General features: G+C 38.8%; 1 protein-coding gene across 6 annotated transcripts in view; it reads left to right on the top strand.

The window, feature by feature from the left end:
• Positions 1–24062, top strand: part of syt1a (synaptotagmin Ia) — a 209533-nt gene that overhangs the window by 71474 nt on the left and 113997 nt on the right. Inside the window, exon 1 of one of the 6 annotated variants that reach the window (XM_031313290.1) lies at positions 18022–18032. The exons of the other annotated variants lie outside the window; for them this stretch is intronic. The gene's annotated coding sequence lies outside the window, so the exon portion shown is untranslated. Of the gene's footprint in view, positions 1–18021; positions 18033–24062 lie in introns of those variants that run through there. 6 annotated transcript variants of the gene reach the window in all.

The raw sequence follows: 24062 nt of genomic DNA, 5'->3' as shown, positions 1-24062 counted from the left end.
CTCAAATTCCTATGTTCCCCCAATTGTGTAATTTGTAAAAGCAGCCTAATTATATTTACTGAAAAAGGACATCTTACCCTCTTGTTATATCCTGACACACACACACACACACACACGCACACACACACACACACACACACACACACACACACACACACACACACACACACACACACACACACACACACACACACACACAATATCAATCAAATCAGTAAATCCAACAGGGAGTCAGGATGCTTGATGGCCTCTGGTCTCATTTGAGATGCAGACATTGTCCTGTTGCTTCCTTTAATGAGATCTGGAGGCGTGCAATCTAATATTCACCACTGAGGCTCCAACATGGCCCCTGAGCCAGTTGCCCAGAAGGCTGTGTGCTAATTCAATGGAGTGAAGTCAGCTGTGATCAGAAGGACTGGAGTGACCATTCAGTCAAGAGGAGGAGAGGCATTAGCCTTTTCTATAATTGATGTACTAATAGTCCACATTTGTATTCATTCTTTAGTCAGTAGACTGGACTGGACTTTGAGAGGAGCTTTGGGGCTGAAATTACCTTAACAACCAGCACAGGGTTGGCAACAAAGGAACATAAAGCATGCAAATACATAACAAATAGAAATGTAGCAGAGGGAATATTTTCAAACTAGCGTTAGCTCTTCCAGAACACACTTAAGTTTAGGGCTGCACAATATATTGTTTTTTTTTTTTAATATGTTTTTTTATCATCATTGCAATAAATAAACACATTGCGAAAAGGCTGCAACTTATGGCAATAGACACTCATAGGTTTTTTGTGTTAGTTGAAAGAAAATATCAGCAGAAAACTCCACATTAAAATGTAATATTCTTTTTATTCAATTCAATGTTAGAATGTTAGAAAGGATTTCCTTTATTTGTTTTAAATTCAACAAGCAATTTGTTGTATTTTAGCAGAATACTGAAAGCAGCCAAATTGCAGAACTGGGTACACTTTGATATCTGTTTATTTATCGCAAGTAATATCGTTATCGCGATATTCAAAAACGTTATCGCATATTTTCCTCATATAGTGCAGTCCTACTTGAGTACATGGGTACTGATTTTTTTTTTTTTGTCTACATTAAGTACTGTGAAGAGAAGCTTGACATTATACTCAAAACACATTTCAAACATGTAGGACATGACATTTGACAGTTCAACTTACTAAATACTCCAAAGGAGTGAGGAAAATGAAATAGACCTCATGAAAATTTAAATGTACCCGAAACAAACACTGGCTTAACACTGCAGTCAGTGTGATTAAACATTTTTCCACTGTGATAAATCATAAATAGTGTTGCATCCTTATGTTGAAGCTTGGTTAATGCATTGAATTTGGTGTGGATAAAATAACATGGTGGAGGTTTGTGCTCTGTGTGCAACAAATTAAGTTTGACATATTTAGGCCATCTTGGTAAATCAGATTACTCAGTATGGACATAGAATTGCTTTCCTTCCCAGTAGCCGATACAGTTCTTTATGAATTTTGCTTTCTTACCCTGGACTTCAGTCAAACATTACTGTGATGTCAGCAGAAACCGCTTCTGTAGGATCACCTAGGGCAAAGTGGACCCAGATAAGGTGTCAGATTGAGAGCCACATTAAAGACCTTTTTTGAATGGTAACTTTTAGAAAAGAACAAATGCACCGGGATAAAGGAAGCCAGGACACTGCCCTGGTATCAGGCCTGGGAGGCAACCTCACAGGAAAAACCACCTGGTGGCTGGTCCTAAACACATTGGGCCCAATTGGGCTCGGCTTGAAGAATTAACCATGGTATTTACTCCAGAGAATGTGAGAGTATCTGACATGACAATAAAGACTGTTGTGTGCTACAGTGGTCACAGTTGTTTGCAATGGCTCTTGGCTCTGACCATCCTGCTATGCTGATTTAGAATTTAGAATTTATTTTATTTAAACAGGGACAATGCACAAGTGCTATTTTCCGCCTGTAGTCCCTTGGCAGGTCAGTAAAACAATAAAAATTCCACGCAAGTATATGCAAGCAAATATACAATTTTACAACCACAGTCACACCTATCTTGTGCTCAATCGTTCCCCCTTCCTAAAACCAAAAAGTTCACAAGCACGAGTTCCGCCTGGAAACTGTTAGCCGTACGGCGTTAGCAACATGTGCTGAGACGTGCGAGCCAGTCACACTATGGCGTGCGCAAATTCAATGCCGCAGCTGGAATACCCTCCCCAGTCAGCTACGGAGAGAAAGATGGATGGTGTGTTGGCATTGCTTCACCGTTGAAGAGCAACGTTGTGTGAATGAAAACACATCAAACATGTTAATGCATTGCCCAGATGTGCCAATCACCGGGATGAGGAGAAAGCAACCCATATTCTTTTATTTTCAATTTCATAGCACAGGAGATGCTTTTTAGATTTATAGCCTATTGTGACCTCTTGTCTTATTGGAAAGTATGTGTTTAGTGCCTGTACAGTGTAATACAGAAGTGTTTGGAATGTTACGTATTTTTATAATAAAATAATTTACCAGTGGGCAAAATGTCTTTGACACTTGCACTTGCACACTTAAAAAAAACAGAAATGCCTTTGTTTGTTTTTCCGCAGCACTGAACTCCCACCGAACCGTGACTCCTGTGTACTGTTACACACCTAGTTTGGCTTGGTCTCGGTTAGAGGCATATATGTGCAGCAATGACTAATTAGCATTAGTCTGATTTGACGTAGTGGAGCACCCACTCCTCTCTTGCTAATGAACCTCCCTGCGTCTGTCCCAGCTGTCACCAGTGATTGATGCACTGTGCACTTCCCATCTTCACTTGCCAGTGTTAACTGCTGTTTATGCCTCATACCTGATCTCACATCCAGAGATGTCTCAGCCTCCTCCCATTAGCAGGCATATTAATCATCCTTCATGCCATATGATTGGGTTAAAATCCCAGTGTACTATTGTTCAACACATTGCCCAATGGAAGTCATTGCCTACAGCCTTTATCCCTCCTTTAAAGTTGCTACATGTTCAGCAACCACTGATAATCCCCAGAAAGAATGGTCTGTTACCGTACCACTAATCCCCTGTTTTCCCTGTGGTCCACAATAAAAACAAAACAAAAAGACCAGAAATGCTTTGACCCAAATTATCTTTGTGAATAAAAGACAAGCCTTAAGTGCTTCCAGCATCACAACTTTGTTGTTATGCAAGTCTTGATTTATTTTTTCATCACGTATACCAAACAAATTATCGGGACATTTAAAAAAAGAAAGAAAAGGTCCATTTAGTAAATTGTTAGTGTTTTGGCAGCAGTTTTTGTTAGTGACTGCTAATTTGCAAGTGCTTTACAGAGTTTGACCCAGACAGCTCTGTAACCTCCTGACATTTACAGTGTGCAGAAAACAAAAAAGTTCTAGCACTCTTATTTAATTGCTAAAATTGTTGTGTTGTGGTGTTTGTAATTGCATTAGCTACACTTATTACAATACTAGCCAAGTACTAATAGTAATGCAAGTAATACTAGCCATTTAAACATATACAGTTATATTGTTGCTGGTTTTAGTTTAGCTACAGTGGCTGTTATTGTTTACTGTCTTCAACTTACAAGCTCTTACTTAGCAGGTCTGCCTACATTTAAGTAGGTTTTAAACTTAGTGCTCCAAAGTAATTATTTAGTGCAAAGCAGAAATAAACTAATCTTACTTTATATTTTGTTCAGAGACGTACAGCAAGCTTTTTTATTTGTACATGTCTGAGCTTGGCTATGTTCATGTAGGCATGAGGTCTTTCAGAGTCTGAACTTAATATAATTTGTCTCATGAATATTGACTGATTATCTGGGGACATAATAGAGCCATCATCAGGTCAAAATTTGAATTTGACCAATGACATTCCCATTTTAGCATGCTAACACACTAAACAATGATAGTGAACATGGTAAACATTATGGGCCCTATTTTAACAATCTAAGTGCACAGCGTGAAGCGCCTGGTGCAGGTGCGTTTAGGGCGTGTACAAATCCACTTTTGCTAGTGTAACGGTAGAAAAAAGGGCCTGTGAGCCAGGTGCATGGTTCAAAAGGGTTGTATTTAGTGTCTTCATTAATCATAGGTGTGTTTTGGGTGTAACATGCAATAAACCAAAGTGTCATCTCTCATTCCCTTTCAAAGCCAGGCGGGTTTGTAGCGTGGCGCATTGCTATTATGATGGTGGATTTGCCAAGCAGAAAGGAGAGATTTTCAGGAGAAGAAACTAATGTGCTCGTTCATGAAGTGAAAGTGCGCGAGCAGATCATATATTGCACAAGCACTATGCTACCAAAATTCCACGAGGTGAAGCAGGCGTGGAAATGAAATGCTGCGTTATTGACAACTGACAACATCGTCGGTCTTCAACCAGCAAAGACACTTGCGTCGGGCTTAGTGCTGCGCTGCGCCGTGTGCAAGATAGGACCCTATGTCTGCTAAAAAGTCAGCATGTTAGCATTCTCATTGGGATCCTGCTAGCATGCTGACGTTAGCATGTAGCTCAAAGCACCACTGTGCCAAAGTACAGCCTCATTGATCTGCTAGCATGGCTGTATATAAGTCTTGTTTCTTTATTGCTCATTGAGATAAAAGCCATAATCACACCAATGCACATGGTATCAAATCAGTTGTAAAGATGTTGATTAAGATCATGATAACCTTAGTTAGGTTTGACCTTATTTATATATGTGAAGAAAGGCCCAAAGATCTAATCAGAGGTGACAGATACGTTCTTAATTAAGATTTTCTAATTATAAAGCTTCAGCAAAACCTAATCATTGTTGTGTCTGGTAGCAAAGTGAATTATTTAAAACGTAAAACAGGCCGAACCAACTGGGTAGTAATGGAGTAAAAGTGAAGTGGATCAGCAGTTTTTTATAACAATTTACCATTACTAGCTTCATTAGTAAATTCATATTTTGCAGATCTGACTGGACCATTATCAGTCACACTCAGTCTTTTAACTTGTCAGTGGTACCACAAAATGAAATCCTCCTCCACTGTCATGGCTAGTATTCAGCCATGTTTCCTTTTCAAATGGGCTGACAGCACTCCCTGTTCCCCTTTTTAATCTAGCAGTGCCGCTATTTCATTTCCTGCCTTGCTCATTGAACCAATGTAAGCCGGCTATTCGATTAATGGTGGGGTGACACCAGGCAGACACAATTTCATGTCACTTGCAGACTTGGACATTTCTGACAGAAAAAAAACTGTAGTTCTTTATTTGATGTATTATAATCCACATTATGAAATCCAAGTTAATACATAATACCTTATAATTGGGGAAATGACACAAGATACTTTTATTTGCCAAATTTAAATACTTCCAGACAAATGAAAAAAGAAAAAGAAAGAAAATCTACTGCAGAATACAAAACCTTAACTTTTTAACTTGTGATATAAGAATGAATGAGGCATTATGGTAACTGTTTTAAAATCTTTAAAATCTAAAAGAGTAAATGTACACTAGAGAATATCCTGCATGGTCATAGTCGTAGTAAAGTTTGTAACATGAGCAGACTTATTTTGAACCAGTTTTGAAAATAATTAGTCAAACAATCAATGACCCTCAGTTGCTCTGGTTATGTTTCACGTGGAGGCCAGTATGGGTAGTTTTATTGCTAATTATTGCTCACTTATACCAGCTATTCATCCAGCCTTGTTATCCAAAGGACAATAGTGCTGGGATACAGAATCCAGAGATGCTTTTTCTACAGACAAAATTGGTTTTATTTTGAAATGATAGAAAAGATATGTGTTAAACATGTTAAATAATGAAAACGGAAATGATGTACACATAATCAAAATGGACTTAAAATACAAATGGGATAGATTTTAATTCAAGCATTACTTACAGTAGCAGCATCACTTTGGGTTTTATTTTCCCAGCTTCTGGCATTGGTGCTGATAATTCTTTTTAAAATTAATTAAGATCTTGGAACAAGGCAACATTGCAACAAATAGGTCTGAAAGGGCAAGAAACGCAAGCTGTCAGATTGTCGGAATTTTTTTTTTAGCAAACCCCCAAATTAGTCAATTTATTTTGAAGAGAAAAGGAAGGCTAACGGTAAAATCACATCAACCCAAACTGTCCCATCTAAAGATCATACCACACTTTCCAGCCCACTTTCCTGGTTCAACTTTAAGCTACTGTACCTGCTGTAGTTATGCACACTCACGTTTTTTTCCTGTGTGATAACGGACTATAAGCAACGTTGTAGGTGCACTCACTGTTTTCTTAATAAAGTAGAAGCTAACCTGACAAAACTGCTTGCTCATGCTTGTTGCCCTTTTTTATTTATTTACATATATATATATAAGGGGTGCAAGATATATTGACTCAATATCGTTATCGCAATATCAGGTTGCGCAATATTATATCTAGGGGTGCAAGATATATCGACTCAATATTGTTATCGCAATATATCGAGATAAGTATGCAATATTTTGTTTATTTTGTGGAGCGCAGCGTCCCGTCCGTTGGCTGTGTGGCTTAGTTGTGTTTGATTTAGAGCCCGCTTGAAACGCTATAATGATCATGTTTCATTGGCTAGTTACCGTGCCACTTGCACATGTTAGTAAACCCTATGGAGCGTACCATGTGTGTGCATATTAGTGACAGTGTAAGTGAAGAAATTTGATAGAGACAACAAATGGAACGAATCAGAGAAGCGAAAGAAAAGTTGTGTCCTGTTCTCTTTATATATTTTATACTGTACAACCAGTAAAACATATCCTGTTCTGTAGACATGGTCCTTATTTATTTATTCATGTTGTACCAGTCCAATATGACAGTCAGTTGAAATAAACCTTGTGTTGTAAGAAAACTTTGTTTAATTTGTTATGAATCTATTTTGATGCGTTTCCCATAACCTTTTTAATTTTACATGTTTAAAAATATCGAAATTAATATCGATATCACAATATTCATAATCAATATCACATTTTGTCAATATTGTGCAACCCTTATATATATATATATATATTTTTTTTTTTTTTATTGAAGAACTTACAAACATAAGCATACAATGTCTCGTAGAGGATGTACATTCAATCAAATACACACAAGAGAATATAATCAACCTTGAAGAAGACAAGGAAACGTATAGATAAATAAAAAATAAGTAACCAAAATAAAAAAGACTAAGGGGGGGGATTATGTACAAATTAAATGAAATATCTTAAAAAATAAACTTATAAATAAGACACCAAGCACTTTCAGAGAGGAAGCAAAGGCATTATGATCCAAACTTAGGGACCAAATTCAAAACAAAAAATAAATTAGAAGAATCCACACTTATCTTTTTTGCAATCCTGCTGGAGTGCACCTTTCTCAGTGTTTCTTGCAACTGTATGGTTGGTATGTTGTGTGCAGAACAGTTTCTCAGTAACTCTGGCGTGTGCTCGCGACTGCCACGCACTGTTTATTAACCAACAGTTGGGGTAGCTTGTTTCTGTCAGTGCAGCTCCATGATCCTTACATGATGAGAGAGAGAGAAAAATCACCTCTGGTTAAGCTTAAGAGAAGATAACACATGGGGGAAGATGGCTTGGCGTGTTCAAAATGGCCACAGGGAAGCCATTTCCCACAATGCTCAAATTCCATTGGCTCCTTGGTAGCGATCTGTCCTTTGTGAGCCAAAGTGTCTGAGACACATTGCGGTCACCATGGGCTGGAGGAGATATGACAAATACAAAAGACAGACCCTGCTCGCTTCTCTCCCTTGAGAAGAGAATATGTGGCTCATTGATATTGTATGAGCTTAGCTGTCAAACACACTTCTGGTGTCTTTGCAGGGCTGTCAAAATCATTAGATAAGTTCCAAAAGTTGGCATATGTAATAATAAAACTGTGAGACCCCAAAGAAACAATAAATGTGATAAGCAATTTATTATCTGCTGTGCTAAACAGCAGGCTAAAATCATTTAAAAGTAGTTTACATGTCATGTTAAATAGATTAAAAATGTGACATTTTAATTCAATTACTTAACTGTCGACCTTAAATTAAGAAATCTGATTTGTTTTCTCTTATTACAGCAGCATGTTATCATATAGTAGGGGTGGCACGGTTCATGAAAAAACATCCGAACCGTTCGGTCCGCTTGTCTCGGTTCGGAGCGTGTGTGCGTCGCACAGTTTGATGCATGCGCAATGTAGCCTTGTGCCCGTCAGGTGACCTCAGACAGTGTGTTTCCCTTTCGCGCGAAAGAAGAGGTGTGGACAAGTTACCAACAAAACGTACAGCGAAAGACCGTGCAAAACATTTTAGACCGTCCTGCCAACCTGTATACATTTTAACATCAATGTACGCTGCGTTTTTTCACTCTAACGCCGCTGAAGCGGCTGCTGTTTCAATCCTGTTGGCTCTCTGCAGCAGGCGGGGCTGCTCAGTTCCCCCCGCGACTGATGCGCGCACAATAGTAATTAGTTTTTAAAGGGGGTTTGCTAGTTTGGTTTTTATTTTTTGAAAATGCTTAGTTTTAGTTTAGTTTTAGTCTTTTTTTGTAATATGGGTTATTTGTCGAGGGATTCAAAAAGGTCAGAAAAAGTATTGTGTAATAATAACTCAACAAAAACATCATACAATTTTAGAAATATGTATTCACAATGTATTCAACAATAACACCAGTATATAAAATATAGCCTACATATGGTCATAAATATGTAAACAGTCTACATAAGACGCTGCAGGAAGTGCAAAATGTGTGACGTGTTCCAGGAAAAAAAACTAAATAGCCAACAGACTAAAAAAGACATACATGAACAGGTGTTTTGAACTTTGGTTTTAGTAAAGCAGCAAACTTTTTGAAGTCAGTTGACTCACACAGTTGTGTAGACATCCCAGTATCAATCCACATATTAACCCACGCTTCCAGCCGCTATCGGGTCGCCAGTGAAAGCCCTCCTGTAGTGTTCTCTGTCCTGCTGCCTGGCCCTGTATCCATACATCCATGCCCTGTACCGGGGTTAGCTTCTGTTTCAGGGAAAGGGGGCTTTGCGTTTTCTTTTACCTTGTTAAGGTAAGCTAGGTTAGCCTCCTAGCTTGTACGAGCTTCTCAAATGTACTTTCAAATTCGTGGGATTTTTCCCTTTAATAAATTGTCCACATATTTTACCACCTTCCACTGCAAGGCACTTGCTTTTATCTGACACAGTCATAATCAAATAGGACTGCTGCTTTCTTCCAACTTTCGGTACCACCATGATGCCAGCCGAGGGGCACGGACATGTTGTGTTCAATTTGACATGGAATGTCGGAATTTCTGGGTTCCCGCTAGGAAACTATACATGTCTACGGGAAATGTCATGGTCGGAAAGATATAACGTTATTTGCTCTATGAAAGACATCGACAAAGACGAAAACAAAGGACATTTACTCAATTATTTTATTTTAGTTAGTTTTGCAAACAGACATTACAGTTTTAGTTATCGTTTTTTTGTAATGCCTCGTTTTTATTTTTATTTCAGTTAACGACATTGTTTTTTCCCACCTAGTTTTCGTTATTTTGTTCGTTTTCGTTAATGGTTATAACCTTGCGGAGGACAAACAATTACAGGTTCAAAGGGCTTGAAACAGGTGTAATACCCTGTGTCGTTGTTGCCGATGCTATGCACCTGTAACCCAGTCAAGGAAAGGGTTAACAGAAACAGTGTTGGCCAATCAGAGGTGGTTGTGCCAGACTCCCGCCTTTGACTGAGTCTCTATCTGATCTGTCAGAAGGTTTTAGTCAGTTTAACGTTGGTAGTCCCCAGAGAAGAAATTGGCTATTTCATGGCGCAGATTAGAACCCAAATTGAAACGTAAGCAACTAAAATTGCTGAATGTTAGAACATTGTGTCAAACTGGTCATTATTACTGTGACTCATAAAGTGTCAGGTTTAGTTAGTAGCTCAGAGATTATCGGCTAATGAAATTACTGATTTAGCAGGGGGGGGTTAACACTTTTGCATGCACTATATCCGTGTCACATTCTCATTAGGGGCTGAGCCGCCCCTAAAGGTCTGATCCTAGAATCGCCCCTGGGGTATAACATTTTTACTTGATGATTGAGAGCCAGAGAACTGGTGAGGAGAACAAAACAGATCCACAGCCCCGACCCACTTCACTGATTGCTAGCAGGAAAAGGCAAATCATCTCATGTACCAAAGGTGACAGAAAAGATGGGAGGCATCATATTAACAGGATCAAAGCTGCTGCATTCTAATCTGTTCCTCGACTATGTGAAATATCTAGGGCAGGCTTCTCAAACTGCTCTTAGATCAGCTTCTGGTGACTCATCACGAAGCCTGAGCCCAAGGCACTTTCAAACTGAGTCAATGTCAATACTAAGCAACATTTGTTTGGTGTAATGCCACAGGGAGGCTTAAACATCTGAATTTGGGGAAATGGAAAACTGTTTGAGTGGGCGGGTGTGGCTGTGTGTAGGTGTGAGGAAAAAACTGTGGGTTTAATCCCTATTTCCACTCCTCAGGTACTGTAGTTGGTGCTTTCTTTCCTTTTGGGGGATCAAGCTATGGCTTGGTAAATATTCAAAGCCTAGATAAAGGCCACTCTTACTGCCTGAAGAACAAACAGACTTGGCACATACAGACAAACAGATGAGCACAAATACTGTAACGTTCTAAACACTATCTGGTCTCCACATTCTTCTTTGAGGTACTGTTACTGTTTTAAATATGATAGTTTCCCATTTTCTTTTTCACCTAATAATTAAATTAGAAGCTTATGCTTGACATCCCAGATTAGAGTGTGAGCTAAACTATTACCATTTGTCCCTAATACAGGCTAACAGTCCATAGATACATGGACTGTGTTTTTAATACATTTCAGTGGTATTCTTGTTTTAATTATCACTTTCTCTTCATGTTTTCATCGCCTCCACACTTCCTTTCCTCCCATCCTTCTGTGACACCAAAGTGCAACCAAAGTCTAAGCAAAGCAGACGCTTGGCCTTCTCCAGCCTGCAGGCTGCTTTGAATTGGACTACTAATGGATTGATAGGCCGACTCTGAAGAAATTCAGTTGCTCTCATTGTCACTGGGGTGTATGCCCATCTCTCCTCCTCAGCGATATAATGACAGACGACAAGGCTAGTGTAATTGCGCTGAATTGTGTGTTTAGCAAACTTAATCTGGCAGGGAAATATTTGAACAGACCACAGGGGTGAATTCAATCACTCTGATGATGCCTGTTCAGTTTGTGACTTTGCATATGAGAGCAAAAACTCTCAGATGGATTAGTGAGACTAGTGAAAATCATGATCAGTCTTAGACATGGATTTTCTGATTTGGCGGTTTTTCTTTATGTCTTAATGTAATTCATAATTAGCTCCTCTCATGTGTTTGCATGCTATGAAAAACATTCTGTTGCTTTTCTTGCAGATGTGTAATTACTTTGGTGTTTTGCTGAATAGTTTAATGGTTCTTCCCATTGGTTTTTGCTTTAGGATCTCATTCTTGTCCAGTTTGGCTTGTGAGCACTTTGTCTATTTTCCTTCTCTGATTGTTTCACTCAGAATGCATTTCTTAATCCTGGAGATGTACAATTAGTAGTTACACTTTTTTTTAAGGGTCTGTAAATACTCTCTATTTTCTAGGAACTTTTTTAAGGAAAAAAACATGCTGTTTAGCACTTATAGGTGAAATAAAGACCGTGTGCAATTGATCAACTTCCATTTATTTATTTGTAATTAGTTGCTAAGCTAGCACAATCTTGAGTCATTTAGTTAGGGCACAAAAGGTCAGCTGAACATCAAAAAACATCTGTCATATATGTAGTATACATTTTCTAATGATAAATATTCCTCTGCCAATCAACAACGTAATTTACACTTAACACAACTAGCAAAAAGAACTCTCTCGTAACTTTATTTGTCTTATAGTAGTACATTTTAGGAATTAACAATCAAAAAGCAAAGTTTAGAAAAAGTTAGACAAAATAAATAGATACATAAATAATCATCTTGTGACCTCTCACAGTGTGGTCAAACCTGCGTTTTCCACGAATTGCGCGTTGCCATTACGTACATGTACAAAGTCGATGCAAAGACGCAAATAGACGCAAATTCGCAGTGTCATTCTTGTATCCAAATGAGTTGAAATATTTCAACTTGAGCGACCAAACTTGCACAAGTGACGCAAAGCGAATTTACGCAGCCAGTTTGAACAGGGCATTAGATTTATTTTGGGGCCCTTGGGAAGGTCCCGCAAGTTGGGAACCAGTGTTCTAGATCAGAGATTTCTTTGTCCCTATTTTACTTTTACATTAATATTCTGGTGTGAAAGAGAATATTAGGTAGGAGGAACACATTCATGTTAATATAATTATAGTCAATTCCTCCATGTATGATGCTGAATGTTTGCACCGGCTTGTAATGCCTACTTAATCTGTATTTATGTAGCCTATTGTATTTTGTATTTTTGTACTGTTTTGAATGTGAAACTGTATGTTGTCTTGCACGTTAATGCCTTATTTTTGGCCAGGTCGCCGTTGCAAATGAGAATCTGTTCTCAACGGCCTACCTGGTTAAATAAAGGTTAAATAAAAAAATTTAAATAAAATGTTCCACAATAAACTAACTGCACCATTAAGCAAAGTTGATTAATAAAGTTGTAACCATCAAATGAATATAGAAGTTTATGTTTCACATTGAGTGAGATGGCCTCATGCGTCCCTGTACTGAGCCTCGGAAAGGAAAGAGATTTCTCCGCCTAGCTGACGGCAACGTGAGCCAAAACACCCAGATGCTTGTTTAATGCTGCTCTGGCGCACAGTTGGCTGTAAATTGAACAAGGAAGTATAATTCTAGGTGTCTGTTTGTTGTGTTCAAACAGAGTTGAACCTTCTGCCTGCGTTGCTTCATCAATGGCTCCCCCACTTGAGAGAAGATTTTAATTCCTTCCCCCTGTGCCCATCACAATTGTTCCTATAGAGGATAAGGCAGATTACGTTTTTTTTTTTTTTATGTTGTCTTGTCCTATTCTCTGTGCAGTGTCTGTTGGGACTATGTCACATGCTCTATTTAGTTAATGAGTAACTTCACCATTAGCATTGCGTCAGAGTAGGGTTGCAGTCGAGTTGCTTGGTAACAAAACACCTTTGAAGACTGTGCTGTTATTTCTGAAAACTACGTCAGGTTTTTTCACTCCTCCAAGAATAAACGCTGTGCTTACAAGCTTCTTTGTTAGACAGATATGCTAAGGAATCTTGCCAATGTAAAGCTAAAATATCATCAAATCTAATTTATTAGGGAATGCAGATCCTCAAACCTGCTGAAGAATCTGTCTGTCTGGAAACAGAAATGTGTAGATGTAGATGTGAGCCACAAAAAAATGCTTTAGTGCGAAGACAAATTGGCACGTGTCGTAATTGTTGTACAGACAGATTCAAAGTGATGTGAATGAAGCACGTGAGCATCTTAGTTAGAGTCTAAACAAATTCCAGAGTGCTTTTACCTCCAGTGCATAAAAGCATCACTGTGTCCCACTGGAGTAATTGTCACAATGGGGGTCAAATTGACAGCAGTTTTCTCCTTTCAGCCTGGCCCTTTCAGTCTTTTTATTATCCCACCTAACTAATCATCTTGAAAAAAATGAAGAAAATTACAGCATTTACATCTTTTTTGCAGTTTCCAAGCACAACATGTCCCGTTGCACTTAATAATTATAAAAATAGCAGGCGTCTTGCAGGCCATCTACTCTTTGTAATAGCAGTGAGCCAGCAGGAGCAAATGAAAGCCCTGTTGGGCCCTCAAAGGCAAAGGAGAGTAGCTAGAGTCAATGGACCCCCTTTGCCCCTAGAGTCAAGCTTTTTACAGGCCTAGACCCAGCAGCTTTGATCATCTACTAGAAAGCCCAAGCTGGAGAGGTGCATTAAAGGCACTGTGGTGGCAATTTTTTTATGATGCTGATGCATTAGGCTTCATTTTGTGGCCTTCTTGCATTGAATAAGATGAATATATGGAGTCCAAAGGCAAGAGAGATGCATCTTTTTAAGTTTTGGAGGATATACTTTCCATTCCATGCACTATATGAAATAGGGGTGTGCAAAAAAATCGATTCGAATTCAAATCGAGATTCAAGCTCTACAGATTCAAAATCGATTCACAGAATTCCAAAAAATCGATTCATAGAATTCCAAAAATCGATTCATATTTTTTTTCGTTTTGACACTATTGTTCTGAAATGACATTACCTCACCATTCCCATAGATGGCACTGTGTCAAATTCACACTGACACCTGGGCACTCTTGTCATAATCAGAAGAAGAAGGAGTGCAGCGGAGGTAGTTTAGTCGGCGCAAACAATGGCAAACCTCACAGAAAGAATTATTCAACCTGCTCCATCCCATGGATGTATTAAGAGAACGCTCCATCCTCATTGAAGGCGAGAGTTTGGACACATTTTGGCTTTTATAACCTCGAGGGGAAGACGGAACTTGATAGGAATCGTGCTATATGCAGGCTTTGCAAAGCGAAAGTTAAGTATTTTGGAAACACCACAAACTTGAGAACTAGCATGGTAGAGCATCACCCGGAGATTAACATTAAGGACGTGGATGAACAACAACCTAAAGTACCGTGCCAGTCAACCAACACACACTCTTTCAATGCTCTAAACTCCCACCGTCGCGTCTGAGAGAGTGTTCTCAACTGCCGGAGACATCGTAACTGCACAGCGGAGCATGCTCACTTCAAAACACGTAGACCTGCTTCTGTTTCTGCAAAATAATGTACAGATTCGCCAGACCAGCCACACACACCAGACCAGACCGCAACCACAAGGTAGACCGCAATCATACATGGGACCTTATCTCGAACATAGAGTTGGCCAAAATGAAAACCAACAGCTCCTCCAACAAACGACAACACGGAACACACCAAACAAACTCGAGTCCACTCCAGTCACTGACTTCGCCATATTGTCCCACGATTGATAATCTGCCCGGTGTGTAAGAAGCTTAACAGAATGCACAGAACTAACTACAGTCTGAACTAAATATTTCCCCAAATTCAAACACCCTACATTTAACCAAATAACACACACACTAAATATGAACTAAAGACATACAAAAATCAACCAACTTCCCCTGATCAGTTAAATGTCAGTAAATGTAAGCCGAGAGAGAGAGACCGAGAGAGACAGAGAGAGACACACACACACACACACACACACACACACACACACACACACACACACACACCTAAATGTGTATACATCCATTATGTGATTCTGACACATCACAAAAGTTCTGTTGAATGGACTGTAGTTACCACAGTTCTAAAAAAGCCTAATTTTAGGAAGTTTAATGTGCCCAGTCGAGTTCACATTTAACAGTTTTATACTTGAATTAAATGTATTTGAAAGCTGGACAAAGCTTGGCACTTTTGCAGTTTTTAGTTGCAAAAGTTTAAAATTTTGTATGACGACATATAAAGTAATATCAAACTACATTTCATTTGTTGTTTCTTTTCTTTTAAATTGTATGTCTACTGCCATCACATGGGAAAAGTAACTACATTTACATACTGTGAATCGTTTTTTTGAATCGAAAATCGATTTTGAATCAAATCGTGAGCCTAAAAATCGGAATTGAATCGAATCATGACATTTTCTGAATTGTACACCCCTAATATGAAATATGAGCTTTGTGATATTCAAGAGATGAAACACTTGTGACCTTTAGTTCCTGAACTAAAGTCTTATTGCTGAGATCATTCTCCGGGATCATTTACAGAGACCATTCCTACTTATATTGTAAAGAAAGTCATTCAATTGTAGTTGCAATATCAGATATACACACATTATGTGCTGATATTAACATACATGACATACATTTATAAAGATTTTTAATAACTGATACAGAAAATAAAAGATGATTTGGTTTATGAAGGCTGTTAAAGATTACAACCCTTTATTTGTTTAAAAAAAAAAACATCAGAAAAGGAAAAAGGCTAGACAGCAGTTTCTATGAATCAGTTAATGGATTTAACCACTTCTACTTTCATAATGCTCCCCCAAAAAAAACCCACTACAAGTAGCTGGCATTACACAGGTGCTTCCGGCTCTTTTACTGCTGTCACCATGGAGACGACCCCCCTCTGGCCTAGTTTAGTTAGCCTGCCCTTCCTAGCACATAAACATGAATGCAGTTCATACAGTGCTGCACAGAGCAGACACACCTGCTCACACATAATGGTTTACATTCTGCTGTGATAAACTCTTCAGAAATCTACTGTATTATCGCCTGGTGGGCAAAAGGTCTCACACTACAGGGTTATGCAGACATGATGTACAGTGTACATGAAGGTCATTAAGCTTTAGTTATGGAGCACATTTTATGCGATTCAAATGTAGAAGGCTTTATTTTAATCAAGTAAAACCAAATGAAATTAGAAATTAAGTAATTGTAAGAATTCTATCTATAAAAACATTTTTAATATGAAAAATGACAGCATGCATCAACATGCATGAACAATTTTTTAAAGGTCCCATATTATGCTCATTTTCAGGTTCATACTTGTTTATTGTGTTTCTACTAGAACATGTTGACATGCTTTAATGTTCAAAAAACACATTATTGTTCTCATACTGTCTGAATATACTTTCTGCTGTATACATTTGCAAATAGTCTGTGAGATCAGCCTGATGCTATAGGTTATAAATTTAAGTATGCCACTTTTCTGTAAGGATGTCAAGGATTTCTAACATGCTTTTAAGTTACTTCCGTAGAATTTGTCGGCTGTAATTTGTACAAAATTGGTACAATTATTACCTTAAAGGAAGAGAACCAAACTGATTTGTATTGCAATTTACATGCTTTCCACTCAAGGTTGCGCAATGTGCCACACATAAGACGACAATATTGCTGAGGCAATAAATGGCGTCATCGCTTGCCTTTTAATCTCCAGATGCTACATGTGGAGTTCCTCTGTATTCTTGTAAAGCCGCTGAATATCTTGAGTAAAATGAAAGAGGTCCTGTTCATCCAAGATTTTTTTTAATGATATATCTGTGTGCATGTGCATGAATAACAAACATCTTACTTCAGGGAGCTATAGGAGTATTGCCTCCAGTAAATGGATAAACCATTGTGGAAAAGTACCAGATAGGAATCAGCCATCCTTAGTCAAGATGGAGCCCACTCTTAAATGGCTGTCTGCCAACCAAGCACACAGCTATCTCTCTTGCTCCAGCAAATGCACAGCAGACCAAACACATGTCGACATCCATCATGATCATACAGTATGTGACCTAAACTGGTCTAGTCCATGAACAATGTTTATATAAAGTGAGATGTACAGAATCGTAGTGACACTATAAACATTGCTTTAACAAGCTTTGGCCTATATAGCAGCATTTAAGTACCACATGGGAATTCTTTACTGGTTTGTGAAATGAGATTCATGTATTGCATAATAATTTCAAATAATTGCTGCACCGACAAACTCAAACCTTTGATTTTTGTTGTGTAGAGGATTTCAAAAAAATATTATTATATATTATTATTGTCTATTTGGAAACTGGGATTCTCAAATTCCAACTCATTTGCATCATGATACGGATGTATGTGTCATTCATTGACAACATCTTTCAGCTATTTCCCCTACAATATAGGCTCCTGAAACTCTGTGATTATGGTATGTGTAGTATGGTTAAAGCTAGACATGAACATATTGTAGTTTATTTTGAATCAATCCAACATACACCTTTTTGTTGCTGTAAAAACTCACTAGAGCACCACATACATATTAATCAATGACTGAAAACCCCCAGTTATTTGAGAACTTGGTTTACAGAAACTCTGAATCAGTTTCCTTTTGATCGCCTCAGATACCTGAGAGCTGCATTTCATCTCTAAAGTTTCTCCTCCTCACTGACCGTGAGTCACCCTTAAAGTACCTTGACACAGGGAGTAAACAAGCCTGCCTCTGTTCATCAGCGTAATCTTGTTTGCTCAGAGGGCAATGTCTGTGCAGGACAGCACACTGCCACAGGAATAAAGCCCCATGCTGGAGATATTGTGATCCCTGTTTTCATGTCTTTTAAAAGGAGACGGGGTGGAGTGGCCTTGCAGCTGGGCATGTGTGCACACAAATCTGTGTGACGTCACTGGCGATGAAGGGTGAACCACAAAGCTGCATCACGGAAACTGTGGGAGGCACAAGTGAAACTGCATGCACTGATACAATAAAAACAGCATTTTTAAATTAAAATTAAATTTAAATTATTTTTAAATGTGCCTCCAGAGAGGACTACAATTCAGGCTCGGACAGCTTTAAAATGACCTTTAGCTTGAAAATAGTTAAACAGGTTTGCATTTCTTTTTTACGTAGGTACGTTACTTACCATTTTTGTAAAAAACTAACCCCTGACTGTTGTAATTTGAAATGACTGTCTCTGCATGTTGGGAGTTTACCTCTCAAAGTGATCTCTGGGGTTCATAATTACTCTCCCAGTGAGCAGCCATCAAAAGCAGAAGGCGAGGATTGCAATTGTGTAACGCCAAAATATCTCATCCACCAATGACACAGCTGCTTTAGAGTCTCCATTTTTACCCAGGTGCAACATTTCTCTCCCCAAGACTCGATTCAAGCTCGGTGTGAAGAACGGCAGGCGGGGTGTTGTGATGTTGGATAGGGGGGGAAGAGTCACATGGGAATGAGTTTTTCTTGCAGAAATAGAACTGTATTAATGATCAACCACAAGTCTCAGTCTCAAGTTACAGCTTTACTGGCTGTTTTTATTCCCATTTCTTAGTCGGGTGTCAATCTCTGCACCCTGTAACATTTATCGTTTAATGTCAATCAATATTTTCTGCAACCAATGCTTCTGGGTGACAGTAAAGGGTGTAAGACCGCATATGGCAAATAGACAGGAGGAGGATCTCAAGAAATGAGTAGAAATGGAACAACAGCATGCAGAGTCCTGGTGTCAGACATCTTATTTCACAACATTATATTCCTCACCACCTGTTTACTACTTTAACTGGACTTTTGTTACAATTTCAATTTAAGGGAGTAGAAGGAATCGGCAAAATAGTAGTTACATTAAGCAGTTATGATACCTAGAGACATACTGCACACTGGCAGTACAGTTTAAGCTTTAAATATCTTCACTGTTTGACCAGTGGAAGCATCGTCCTAAGAGCAAATGGTAAGCCTGGGGGAGACCTGTGCTCATAGAGATCTGCCTTATGTAGATATACTGCACAGTAGAGCACGTTGTCGTAAGGCATGCTGGGAACACAGTTGCTAAGCACTTTAGTATTATTTATTTTGTAATACTGTAGGAGATCCAGCATCCAGCATTACCCTCCTCATCCATTTACAAATATACTTTCTACTACTAAAGATGCTTTTATTTACTTGGCCTCAATGATTTTCAGGCTCCAAGGTTTTATGTCTAGCAAAGATGATTTTTCTTTTTCTGTTTTGTCAAGGATACTGTACATTCATTTTTTTGGAGCTTTTAAAGAGTGAAGACTTCCTCTCCGACAGTAAGCTTGTCTTTGTCTTGATTTCATAGTCAGTAGACCTCAATGGCCGTGGCCTTGCACAATTGTTGGCTGTTAACACTTTAGACTGTAGGCTAATATAGCTGCAGGTTTCTAATGATGAGTTGAACGTTTTCTAATTCTTCTGTATTATAGAATGCATCATTTGCTGCCTACATATCACAGAAATAAAATAGATTATTAAGCAATATGCATTTTATTTTTGTATTTCTTTGGCAGGAGGAAATAAATTTCCATAAAGAAAAGTCCATTTAGACACAAAAAAATTGAAAAATACGCCATATTAAAGGAGTAAGGAGACATATTTCTTAGCTTTAATAAAGTTTTATGATATCAGTTTTTTATATAGCTGGTACATGAACAACCCATGTAGCACAGTTTAAGTAGCCCATGTAGGAAGCCCCACTTTCAAGTCTGTTACTGCTGTTTTTTTAGCCTGAAAATCCAGACCCAAATCCGAAAGATTAAGAGTAATGAAAATGGCCCAACTCGAGGGGCGGAACCAAGCATGCATTTGAAAATCTCACTGCACGCCATTGGATAACACTACGACCAATCACAAAAGTACGCTCGGCTACAAGGGCATGGGTAATGAGCATCATTACTCAATGCCAGAGTGACTCGCTGAGCAAATTGAAATTGTGCTCTCGTGAGAACTCTGGATTTCCAGGGTAGCTGTTTTTAGCCATTCTGGCTGTATTAGTATGGGTGTGTTGTTTAAGGTACCGGTGAGACATGAAACATTTTGCGTTTGTGTAACAGATTCATGTCTTTAAAAGCTTATAAGATGCCAAAACACTGCACAACAGTTTTGAATATTCAGAGACAGGATTTAACAACTCTGGGAAAGTGATCACAGTGGCAACTATTCTATTTGCTCATGAGGTTTAGCATCACAGCCACCACCGTCAAACTACAGGCTGGTGTATGTCTGGTGTTAAGCCTGCAGGAAGATACAGATAATATATAGCATTCTTAGCAGTCTTCGGTGTGGAATGTGGTGCACATATTATTTTTGTGTCTCCACATCATTGATACATCTGGACCCAGCTGACATATCTGGGGCTTTGCTTTCTGCCTCGCTGCCTGTCACAGAGGAGAAACACTCTTTTGATTGACAGGTAAAACTCTTCAAGGTCAGCTTGCTCTACAGCTCACCCTCTCAGTGTAGATTACTGTGGTAATATCTCTACTGTTGAGTGTCGTGTTCCCCCCTCGACCCACCACCCTCCTCGACCGGTTCTTAGTCTACACTCAGATCTAAAGATTGTGTCCTTGCCTGCTCATCATGTTGTTACATATGCTATTGCACAGGTTGTTGGGCATGGAGATTGTGCTGTATGTTACATTTTCCATATCTGGTATGCTGTGAGAGAAATTAATATTACTTCTGCTAGTGATATTAGTAGGTCGGGTTGGAGAATGGGAATGTGGGTGGGATGTGGTTGCATGAATGCAACCTCAGGAATTGGTAAACATTTGGCTGGGGTCCATATTCTTCACATCAGTTTAAGTCGGTCTTTGCCCAAGATACAATTCAAATAATATGTGCTTAAAGTCAATACATGATAGAAACTAGCTGGGCGTAATAATGGTAAATCTACTGAAGAAGTATGTCAGTTTCATGTGTGCATAATTGAGATGAGAGCTATAGTCTTTTCCATCCAGGCAGATGTAAGAGAGTGACCGAGAGATGGACAAAAACCTCCAAACAGAAGATATTTAGAAGAATTGTTATTATGTCCCAGTATTTTGTGGTAAAAAGTGATGAGCAGAAGGATTGGAGGAGAAAATGTGAAAGCACAGCAGGAAACAGGAACTGTGTTCTATGAAGCCTCACAAAAGGACTTGTGCAGATGGCTGCTGAAAGCCACAAAGGCAAAATACTGAGTTGCTAGCGACTAATATCATGATGACATGCTCATTGTGTTCTGATCATGCTATTTGTTATGCATGCATATTTAGCAGCTCATTTCAAATGATGATGCATCATTGATTTGTGCACACAATTGTAATGGCACTTGCTGTCAGGACAGCCTGCACTCTCTCTGCATGTGATTTACATGTGAGAACAGCTGGAAAGTGTGTGAAAGTATTGAGAGCAGCTAGTCAGTGTCCAATAGGACGCAATGTACAGCTAATACAGTATATGACGTTGTTTGGAAAAATGGAAAAGGCTGACACATGTAAACAAGCACATAATGTTGTGGTTTATAACTACAATTCAAGGAGACATTAGAAATTATTTGGAACACAACTGAGTGACCTATAGCTAAATATAGCCTACTGTATTATAAACTACTATATATTTATTATTAGTGGGTATAAATCTAAACTAATATTTTCATATGACTGTCTGTAGGCAGAAAGGAAACAAATCACACACTACTACAACAAATAACACACTACTACAAAGCATTTGAATATAGTTAAATGTGTCTAGTGCTATGTAAAATGGAATTCATTTACCTTTTCACCCAATCATACTTATATTCTGATAAGGCATGACAGGTGCATTGAAATATGAATGGATGCACTGTCTGCGAATACTTTTCCTTTATACTCCTGCCAAGTAGAGGTAATGGCTTTTAATCAATGCATCAGTTGGCCTTAAAATACACTTTTCACAGTTTGAGGGGGAGAATGAATGGCAATCATTATCAGTAGTCGTACCGCATTCACACAACTTCAGTGCAGAGTGGGGTTGATAGTCTCATCTCCACCTGGACGGGGAGAAAAAAAAGTATTACTAGTTGTGGGTCCTAAGAACCGGGATGTTGATAGATTTTGGTTAAACATCAATATTCATGGTCCCCAAAGGATCAATTAATTTAGGTAACTTATTGACCTTTTATCCTTAGCTACAGTTGGCCCGAGCATACCCTTGACCAACAGCAAGGTATCTTATAAACCAATTGACAGATTTCTATTATTTATTGTGGTTATTTGTAGTCCCTAGATGATGATCCATACTTATTTTGGTATCTTTCTGAACTTTTGTAGAGCGCTGGCATTGTGTCATAAACAGTTGACTATGTATCTTGAAAACCAACGACCCAATTTCCAGTAAATTAGTAAATAGTCCCAGTGGTGTAACAAGCCAACACCGGGCCCTTATGCAGGATTATCAAGGCGGGCCCCCCTACTACAGCACGTGATGACAGCCCAATGTCCACGAGTAGGCTACCATGAATAGGACAGGATAGGATCATAGAGACACAGCATATAAGAGATGAGATGACTGACAAAATCAGGAGTAGCCTATGCGTACCACAACAACAAAAAAACACTGGTGAATGCGCACCATAACAAATGAAAAAACACACAAGGGCAGTCCCTCCAGGATTTCGCAGCCTTTTTTTGAGATTGTTGCGGCCCAAAATGCCTGATTTTGCGGGAGCTTTTGTAAAGAATTGCGATAAAAATTGAGATGTCTTTTGTATGTTTGTTGTAATGAAGTTGCGGAAGAGTGAAAGTTGCAAAAAAAGTTACAATTTTTTTTGTATAGTTCTTGTTTTGGGGGAGAATAATAATTATTACTATTAATTAATTACTCTGGGCTGAGATTTCCTAGGGAAGCTTACCAAAAAGGCTCAGGATGCTGCAAATGTTGGTATAATATGAAAATGGCTGGTGGATTTAAGACAAAAAAATAATAATTTATTGAATGAATCAAATATGAACATATCTGTCAGTGACTTGTTGATCTTTACATTGTTAGTTAATTTCCTAACCTGGGCTGGGACACACATTCATACGCTTTGATAAAGTACTTATTGGACTTTAACTTATCATTGCACTTACAATAACGAGCGTAGCTGTCCTCAGTTTAGGTCATTCTGTACGTCTCATCTGCATTTTTTCCTGCATCCAGTGTGATTGTGTGTGTTTGTGTGTGTGTGCGCGCGTCAGTCGAGGGGGGAACTGAGCTGCAGCCCCACCCACTGCAGATAGCCGATAGGTCCGGGCAAATTCTTTTGAGAAGTTGTCAAGCAACTAGTCAATTATTGACCTTGTGAAAGAAATGTACATCATAGGGGTGGTGAGTGCAGATAGCACCCAGAACCCCACATTCCCCACCAGGGCTGTACTGGAAATCTTCCCACACCTCCACAGCAGAGAGCATCTGTTGGGAGGAGATCCCCAGCTGCTCTCTGTGCTGTTTTTTTTAACACATGGCTGGTCCCCACTGGCTGTTCCCTGAATATGGCCAATTGTCTGTGAAAACAGTCCATTGATAATGGATATCTGCCCCCCCGCCACTGACATGCACAGATTGCTGAGCTGATGGAACAATCAACAGGGGCAAAAGATGGAGGCTTATTTATCAGACTCTGGATACACTTGTTTAAGCCCATTTTAATTATTCACAGATTTCAAATGCAAAGCAGGTGTGTTGTCTTTGTCTTGTGTACCTGAAGTTCATTCCTTTCAGCATAACTTTTGAACAGAAATTGTCAAGAATTTTAATCCCAAAGATCCCTTAATGGATACAGAGTACATTTGAAGTACCCTCATTTCCTTTTTGGGTATGTT

This window comes from Sander lucioperca, chromosome 20 (genome assembly GCF_008315115.2).
Source record: "Sander lucioperca isolate FBNREF2018 chromosome 20, SLUC_FBN_1.2, whole genome shotgun sequence".
Taxonomy (NCBI): Eukaryota; Metazoa; Chordata; class Actinopteri; order Perciformes; family Percidae; genus Sander; species Sander lucioperca.
The sequence above is the reverse complement of the archived record's forward strand: the minus strand, read 5'-3'. Positions and strand labels throughout refer to the sequence as shown.